This window comes from Aotus nancymaae, unplaced genomic scaffold (genome assembly GCF_030222135.1).
Source record: "Aotus nancymaae isolate 86718 unplaced genomic scaffold, 86718_ANA_hifiasm-v0.15.2.pri h1tg000015l_1, whole genome shotgun sequence".
In the NCBI taxonomy this organism is placed as follows: Eukaryota; Metazoa; Chordata; class Mammalia; order Primates; family Aotidae; genus Aotus; species Aotus nancymaae.
The window spans coordinates 12,239,553-12,248,804 of NW_026988427.1; the positions used below are offsets into that span (position 1 = coordinate 12,239,553).

At 49.4% G+C, this 9,252-nt stretch overlaps 1 long non-coding RNA gene across 1 annotated transcript; it reads left to right on the forward strand.

The window, feature by feature from the left end:
• The first annotated feature begins 248 nt into the window (after positions 1-248).
• Positions 249-2,261, forward strand: LOC105707377 (uncharacterized). Its single transcript, XR_001105057.3, has 2 exons — positions 249-365; positions 1,250-2,261. It is a non-coding gene; the product is annotated as an uncharacterized LOC105707377 (long non-coding RNA).
• The last annotated feature ends 6,991 nt before the right edge of the window (positions 2,262-9,252 follow it).

Here is a 9,252-nt window from a genome sequence, read left to right on the forward strand (position 1 = left end):
CTATAAATAAAACGACGAGCAGCACTTGCGCCTGCGTGGGGGGCGCCCACGCCTTTAAACCCGGTCACAGGAACCCGCCCCCGGCACCGGCGCAGGGCGGCTGCTGCGCATGCGTAAGCGGAGCGGGTCGGCGCGCGCCCCAGACGACGCACAGGGAGCGCACGGGCTGGGGAGGCGGTGGCCTCCGCGCAGGCGCAGAGAGGAGGGGCGCGAGGGCGACTCCTGCGCAAGCGCAGAGTGAAGAGCCGGAAACAGAGCTGAAGGGGGTGAGGAACATAATGGGGGAGGAGCGCGAGGCGGCCTCCGTGAGCCGACAGGAACACGCAGTGGATCAGCCAGACCCGCCTGTGCACAGAGCAGATGAGGTGAGGAGGCTGCTGCGCAGGCGTTGTGTGGAGGCGGCCTGTATTCGGCACAGGCCTTGTGCGGAGGAAGCCCCAGCGCAGGCACAATGTGGAAGCGGCCGAACTTGGCGCAGGCGCAGTGTGAAGGAGGCCGGACTTGGCGCAGGCGCAGTGTGAAGGAGGCCGGCCTTGGCGCAGGCGCAGTGTGAAGGAGACCGGCTTTGGCGGTGTGAAGGAGGCGGACTTGGCGCAGGCGCAGTGTGAAGGAGGCGGCCTTGGCGCAGGCGCAGTGTGAAGGAGGCGGCCTTGGCGCAGGCGCAGTGTGAAGGAGGCCGGCTTTGGCGCAGTGTGAAGGAGGCGGCCTTGGCGCAGGCGCAGTGTGAAGGAGGCCTCCGCGTAGGCGCAGACGCAGAGGCAGACGCAGGCGGGACAATGGCCGCTGGAGTCTGATGGGCAGCCCAGCCCTCCTCGCGTTTCGTGGGCCTGGCCTGCCCGCCTCCTTCGACTGGTGCCGCCGCGTCGCCTACGGGCCTGGCCGTATCCTCCCGGCGGGCCACGCACTTCTGTGCTGCTTTTTAATTGAGATTTTTCCATCCCTTGCACAGGAAGTGTCCTTTGATTACTCCAATGTTATTATAGTTATTTTTTAAGAAACATTTTGGACTTTTCAGTACAGAATGGTGTCAAAATAAAGTTTAACCTTCTTCAGGTTATATTTTAGTGAATGATATTAACATACGTTCCAAAGTTGTATGGGATTTCTAAAATTCTGATTTGAGCCTATGCTGCCATTCGTCATTAGGGTTATGTGGTTACTGTAACGTCTTTATGATACTCAGAGTCATTTCCTCAGTGAACTGCTTCAGGCTGATGCACACAGAATCCGAGAACATGGTGTCTTTCAGGAGGTCCGTGAAAGGGTGGCAGGACGCCGAAAAGCACTATTGAATGCAGGTTTCTAATAACTTTAAAATCACATCATCTGGACTGGGTAAGAATTGCTGGAACTTATGAAAAGACTGGCTTATAAAATTGCTAACCCGAATAGAACAAAAATTAATTGAATACCAAAGAAATACTTGAGCAGGTTTGCATGCTGAATCAGCCAGTACTGAAATCGCTCAGGTACACAGTTGGAACGAACTCCACGGTCTAAGTCACATTACCTGTGGTAACCCATCACTTATCCATGCTGTGCTCCCAACTTGGAGAAACGCTCGGCCCCCGAGAGGACCTAAGTCCAGTGTTAAGCATGGATTCATGGAGAACCAGGACAGCCGCCTTGTCCTTCCTGAATCCTTAAAGCTTTTGTTACTAAAAGTGCTGCATTCCATGACTCATCTGGAAAGGACACAATGATCCAAATTAAATGTATTGGGGTGGTGACTTATAACTTGTTAAATAGTTTTTAACCAATGTTTAGTTTGTCAGACTATCAAAGCATCATGTACATTTGCCTACCTGAGGGGCCATTTAAACATTTATAAAGGGATTTCATTCAGTTTTCATTTTCATTGTATGTTTTCTGGTTGTATGAAAGCTTTCCCATGCAGGAGGGTTAATGTTGTAACAGGAGATTATTATGCTTCAGTGTATTTTCACCAGGTGAAGAGCTTTTTATGGTTCACTGAGGACAATCAATCCCTTCACAGTCTAGAACCCAAAGATGGGCTCTTTGAGAACATCAGAGAAAAACTTCCCTTGCCGTGCACACTGCAATAAAACATCAGGATCTTGGACCGTGGTCATAAGGCTCACAACTGAGGAGTGTCACTCCACACCCTTGGAACAGTACATGCATTGAAACCCTTAAGGTAAAGCTAACCAGGCAAGTTTCTCCCCAGAAGAAGATGACATCTTCGATGTCAACAGATTTTTCTGAAGATCTTGGATTAAAACTTCTCTACTGTCGTGAGACTCTTATCTTTGAATTTTTTTTCCCTTGCTTATGCCTCTATGAACAATAGAAGTGAGAAGGGGGTCTGTTGTGTGCACTTATGGGGTATACTTTTATTTGTGAAGGATTTTGCAGCCAGCTTTATACATGGATAATCTTGTAACCTGATAGATAAAAGATGAAGGCCCAATGTATCATAGGTGAGAAACTTTAATGGTACATAGTGTTGCCTCATAATGACTCAGAAACAGAACATTGGTTCACGCCTCTTAACCCACATCATGGGTTACAGAGAACATTGCCAGGAGCCTTCCCTCTTCTAGAAGGGCATCATTTGTTAGGTCCTTTTTCCATGATTTGGAATAAAAAGGGCAATGGTTAGAAATGTATCCCTCATGGTAGGCTCTATAGCAGATTCTACTGTAAAGAGTATACCACAGACTTTAAATTCTCTTGTGCAAGTTATGCTAAATAATAGAATTGGCTAAACTGTATCTGTGCAGGTCCTGGCACTTTAGACCTATGGAGAGAACATCAGGTGTCACAGAGACTCAGTTGTAGGGAACTAAGGAAAAGACCACTTGGTTAAGTGAGTTGACTCTATCTGGCTCATTCTTCCATTCATTTCATTTCGGGTGGTTTGGTTTGTGGGGACCCTGGGTAAGGAGCATGCTCCAAACTCTTGGTGTTACCCTCCCAGTAGTCATGACAATGGTTTCCCTGGTGCACTGTATTCTCTCAAAGGTTTTAAGGGTTTGCCTGTCGCCATCTTTAGAATGTCAAGTGAGCTCTCTTCAGTTGGAATGACAAGCGCTGACAGAAATGTCTGACTCTGAGGACACCGTAACATGCTGGGACTGGAAACCCAAAATGGTGGAACAGAGAGTGGCGCTAATGCACTAAGCTTTGGTCTCACTCTTGCTACGTGAGAATCTGACCAAAAAGGGGGAATTTTTAAAACAAAATTATGGGAGGCCATTGTTTTGGACTGAGCACTAGGCCCCAAGAGACAAACCAAACCAAAGTGGCGTCATTTGTGCTAAAGGTGACATAATCGAATTAAGATTTTAGGGAAACACACGAGTCCTAGAATAGACCAGATTTTGTTTTTCTTTTGCAAACAGGATTTTCCAGCATAACATGGTACCCTCAACTCAGTCCTTGTTCCTACCTTTGCAAAACCTACTGTTCTACTATTTCCTAGTGGGCTTCAGGACCAATGGTGATAGTGGTATCAATAACTCAAGTTTTGGTTAATCTCTCAAAACTGAGAAAATGACCAAAAGGGGGGAATTGTTAAAGTGAACTAAATATGGCCTGAGAAGGACTCTGTACTTCTGTATTCGAGTCCTTGTGGACAAGCTGCGACCTAACTTAATAGGTAGACAAGACTGAAAGCCCAGGTTAGGAGTCTGCGCCTGTGATAACAGCTGAGTGTTGGCCGATCCCAGCAGCCGAGTATTCAAACCGTGTTTAAATCAGGCAAATGGCAACTGGAACTGATCGAGATGTTTCTGTACCTCGCTTCCCTTTTTTGTCTGTAAGTCTTCCACCTCGTGGCTGTGCTGGAGTCTCTCTAAGTCTCCTGTGAGTCTCGGGGCTGCCCGATTTGCAAATCGTTCATTGCTGAGTTAAACTCCTTTACTTTTAATTCAGCTGAAGTTTTCCTTTAACGAGAGTAAGATAAGAACTTGCATTCTTATTGCCCAGAATGGACGAATCAGTAGCGTTCTTTGTCATTCTTTTGTGACCAGTTTCACATAAATATTTTGTGTGTATTATAATAGAATTTGATTTTAATGACTATACTTTAAAAGCAACTTTTTAAAAATTCTTCACCATTGAAAGTAAAAGGGGCTGTCTTGCAGTTCCGCTTCTTTTTTGTATAGTTGAGAAGAATGTTTATCTTACTCTGTCTTTATAGTCCCCAGACCTCAAGTCGTCACTGATATAGACAGACAGGCACATGGAAAGACAGGCAGGTGGATAGATAGACAGACAGAGGCAGATAGATAGATGATAGAGGATGATAGGCAGGTAGATAGATATAGACAGATAGATGATGATAGATAGAGACAGATAGGTAATAGGTGATAGATATATTGATAGATGATGGATAGATGTAGACAAATAGATAGACAGATAGCTAGATAGATGATACAGATATCCTTCTCCTCCCTCCTACCTCTGTTCTGAGGTAGCAGGCCACATTCAGGAATGCTGGAAAAAGTGCTCTGTGAATGAACAATATACATGAACTGTATCTATATCCAATCCAGTCTCAACACAACAGCCAGAGGTTTCTTTCAAAATACATGTCAGCTCAGACCCCTCTCAGCTCCCATCCCTCCGGCAGGTCAGGAAAAGCCACCCTCACGATGGCTGTGGGAAGCAGAATTTCTAAGGGCCCCCCAAGGAGGCCCCACGCTCATCCACGGAAGCTTGAGTGTGATGAGAGGCTACCCTGAAGCACAGCGTTTCACAGACAGTTGGCCTTAAACCAGGGAGGTTATCCTGAATTCTGGGTGAGCACAGTGTAATCCTGTGCGCCCCGAGAGCAGAGAGCATCCTCTGGCTGCAGGTGGAAGAGGCGGCAGAGAGGATGGGGTGGGAGAGTGAGTGCCTTAGTGGGTGGGGTGGACTCGGGGTGTCCTTGCTGGCTTTGAGAAGAGAGATGCACCGAGCCTTGAGCTGACAGCCTGCAGGGGAGTGGGGCCTCCGTCCTTCAGCCGCAGGGAGAACTCCTGTAGCCCCCAGTGAGCCGGAAGCACTTTCTTTCCTTGAGCCCCAGACAAGAGCATCACTCACAAGAGCACCGCCCCCTCCGCCACCACAGCACCCTGCCTTTGAACACCTTCACTTCGACCTGCGAGAGCGAAGGACCCCGCTGAGCCCACCGTCTCCAACTGCTGTGATAAATGGGTGTCGTCCAGGCTGCCACATTGTCCAGGGGCAGTAAGAAATGAATACCGTAGTCTGCAAGTCCCCCTGACTGTCTCCCAGCCTCCTCCCTGGTCCCTCAGACACCCTTGTTCTTCCCGTCAGAGCCGCAGGCCTGGTACTCCCTCTGCCAGAGGCCCTTCCCCTAAACAGAGCAGACGGCTGCCCTCTGAGTGTGTTCCAGGCCTCGGCAGATGCTTCAGAGTAGACGCGCACCCGTGCTGCTTTGCAAAGTGTAAGTGACAGCGTGGCTCACAAACCAGTGGGGAGGTCGGCTTGGCAAGTTACCCACCCGGCGTGTGCAGGAGGTCAGCCGATCACTGGGACACAGGCGCCTGAGGGCGACTGGCCACTGAGTGGGTCAGGAATAAGGGAACAGCACCTTCGAGAGTCAGGGATGTTTGGTCACGGCCTGCCTTTGACCGAGAAAGGAGGCGGATGTTGAGTATTCAGCAGTTTGGGAGCAAGAAGTGTCCCTACTCTCCTCCCCTCCCCTCCCTTTTCCCTGCTGGGCCATGCAGTGGGCCTGTGAACAGCACAGAAAATGCACCCAGAGGAGCTTGGGATGTCCAGGAAGACCTCGAGGAGTACCCGTGAAGAGGAGGCTTGCACCCCGAGTCTGTGGTGGGCTGGGGCGGGGCCTCTTCACTGGAAAGAATAAGTGCTCTTCTCAAGTAGGAGGGACATCCAGGGCCTGGCAGGGACCGTGGCCCAAGTAGGAGGGACATCCGGGGCCTGGCAGGGACCATGGCCCAAGTGGGAAGGACACGCAGGGCCTGTGGGAGGCGGGGCCTCTTCCGCAGTGGTGGCTGCAGGGCCTGGCGAGTGTCGCTTTCAGGCTGGTTAGACCTGCCCTCTCCCCAGGTGGTATGCTCAGACAGCGCCTCTGGGCTGGGACAGACGGGAAGGTGCTGAGACCATGCCTACCTGCGGCTCCAAACACTGACTTCCACCTGCTGACCTCCGCGTCCCTGCAGCCTGGAGCTCATTCTGTGGTGTGAATTGTCTCAGGTGATTCCCACTGTGACAGTGGAACTCTGACACGTTCCCCGTGTAACTTTGTTCTTGGCATTGCGTTCGCCTTGTGCGGCAGCTGCAGATCCTCTCGCGACCGCCCCGGGAAACACGCAGCTGGTGAGAGTCTTCAGGCAGCCACGAGCAGTGTGAGATGATGTGGCCAACTGCAGCCTCGTGTCCACGCTCTGAGCATGACTGAGTGAGAGGGTCAGCTACGACGCCCGGAAGATGAGATGCCTCAAACGCATTTTGACCTGGGGCATTTTAAACTTACGATGGGTTTTTTGGGATGTGACTTCACCAGTCCAGGAGCATCTGTGCTGTGAGTATTCATTTTCTTCCTAGAATTTCTCCAGCTTGGGCATCGGGAGCTCTGAAGAAAGTCCCCAGAGCCACCGCTCTTCCCTGACATCTTGTGCAAGGCAGGAGGTGCGGGGGTCACTTTCCACAAGGAAGAGGTACTCATCCAGGCCGTTGGTCCCTGGAGATGTGACTTTTGCAACGTTTGTAACTTTCCTGTTAGCCTAAAATTATCTCAAGATGCAAAGTTAAAAAATGAATCCAGCGAGTTAACACTGGAATTTGCAGATAATAGTGACCTCCGTTGAGTGTGGCGAGCAGTGTGCCAGCACCTGGTCACATCCTCCTTAGGAGCCCAGGGCCTTCTGTGAGCATCCTGGGAGGGTGGCAAGGCAGCCAGGGAAGTGGAGGCGTTCCAGGGACACCCGCCTCCACAGCCGCTTGCTGGCAGCGTTCACTCTGTTAGCTCAATGTTTGCCTTAATGCACCCTTTAGAATCACACTCTATCCTTGGAGGCTTCAGCGGCTGATAAAAAAAGAAGGCTTCTGTGTACACACTGGCAGCTCTGCTACCCAATTTCCAGCGGAGCTCCAGAAGCTAAAAATAACCACGTGCTTTCTGTTTCGTGCAGAAGAGAGGACGTGTGCACTTTATTTCGTAACACTTGCCATTTTTGAAACTCTGATTTTTCCCACATGTATTTTTAAAATGTCCTTGAAGGAAAAGACACGATGCGGATTTTGCCAGTTTCCTCTTTTCTGTGATCCAGCTCAGATCTAGGGGCAGGTCCAGATCTTCAGGAAACAACTCCTGGCGATCAGATGTTAGAAGAAAACCTTGAACCGACATGCATGGCCATGGAGTGGACTTGCCAAGAAGTGCCCGGAGACAGCTCCCTGGGGCCCGAGGCTGAGGCCCATAGGAGGAATGGCATCTTCAAGGGTCCCCGGATCCCTGCAGCCCAGGGCAGGGAGGAGCAGTGGCCTGCCAGGGTCTCTGCATGGCCTGTTTCCTGTGCAAGGAGAGGCCACAGACTTAGACAATCCAGGGCTCTGTGTCCTGAGGCAGGACCAAGGACGGCCCTCCAGGGCTCTGCCTTCCCCAGGCTTTCAGTGCCGTCCTCACCAAGGCCAAGCATGGTTGCTGGAGGCAGCCGTTTGTACCAGGTTTCCGTCTGCCTGATGCTCACTTGCTTTTCACTGAGTGAGCCCCACAGAGGTGCATTCGGGAGAATTTCCAGTGAGCACAGAGCAGGTGGGCCAGGGCTGGGCACGACATCGGAGGAGGACCCTGCCCTCTGAGGAGCATCCTCCTCGCAGGTAGGGCCGCCTGGTGGGTTTTCTGAGTTAGCTCCCTCCTGAGGCTGCCAGGCCAGGCCCTTTCCCATCTTGCTGCACTCACCCCTGCCTGGACCAAGGATCCCAGACTTACCACCTGACTGATGCTTGGGTGTGAGCAAAATTCCTAGGATCCAAGGTCAGGGCTAGAAGGGCAATGGGAATGGGGTCTGTGGCTGGAAAAAATCCAAGGCCACACAGCCAGGAGGTTAGGCAGAGAGGTGGGACGTGCCTTGTGACCCCCGTGAAGCTGAGCAGTGCTGGAAATACCGCTGGGGCCGTGCACAGACGTACACAGTTGGTTAAGCCTAATCCTCCCGACGAGGACCGAGCAGAGCCCCTCCCAGCACCCTGCCTGCCTTGTGCATCCACTAGGGCTGGGCTGGCCTCATGTCCTTCAGTGACTCACTGACAGGGCCATGCAGTACCACAAGGAGAGGAAATACGTGGTAAGAACGGGGACAGTGAACACACTTCCTCTAGACAGTCAGCCATAAATCAGAAAGTGCAACATGGACAAACTTAGTTCTCTTCTCAGTGCTAACAACCCACACGTGAACTTAGCAGAGAACTGGGTTAAGAACAGTCTTAAAGCCGAGGCTTACTGTGAGGAAAGGGCCCAGGCTTACTAAGGTTAAGGAAATTTACCTGTGTAGACACATTATCACCACGTTATTACCCTGGAGACAAAGACTGATGAGCAAATAAGTTAATTCTCCTCTGGATTTAAGAACTTATAAAGTCAAAACGAAATTATATTTGGCTGTCTTAAAACAGGCTGATAGGATTCAAAAGCTTATCTGGAAAGCAACTGAGCTTGAAGAAGCACAAGCCATTTTAAGAGAAGACTATTAAGGAGGAGCATTCCCTGTCAGATATTAAACCATAGTGTGAAGCTACAATCACTGAAAAAATGTGGCACAACTGCAATCATCAGTTATATCAGGGGAAAACATAGGAATTAGAATTCATGAAATAATTTTATGTGTTCATATTGTAGTATACTAGGGGTTAATGGTATCATCACATATCTCTGGAGAAAGATTTATTCAATCTGTGATATGTGATTAAAAAAAAACGATGTACAATAAGTTATATCTTCTCATACCACCTTAAAATACAAGTTATAGGCAATTTTTATTTTAAAATAAAACCATAAAAAACAAGGAGATAAAAGAAATCAGAACAGTGTTCTTTGGCAAAAATGACATTTTAAGAAAAATGTGTAATAAAGTGCACAAAAATAGACTTAACATTAAGTTTATAATTTAAGACAACAGCAAAAATAAAGATAAAAACAAAGTATAAGGGGTGTCATAAAAAGCTTTCATGGACTACTTCCCTTCTCTATAATCATTTGTTAAAAATAATGATTAACGTATCAACTGGAAAATGAACAAGTCATGAGAAGACAAA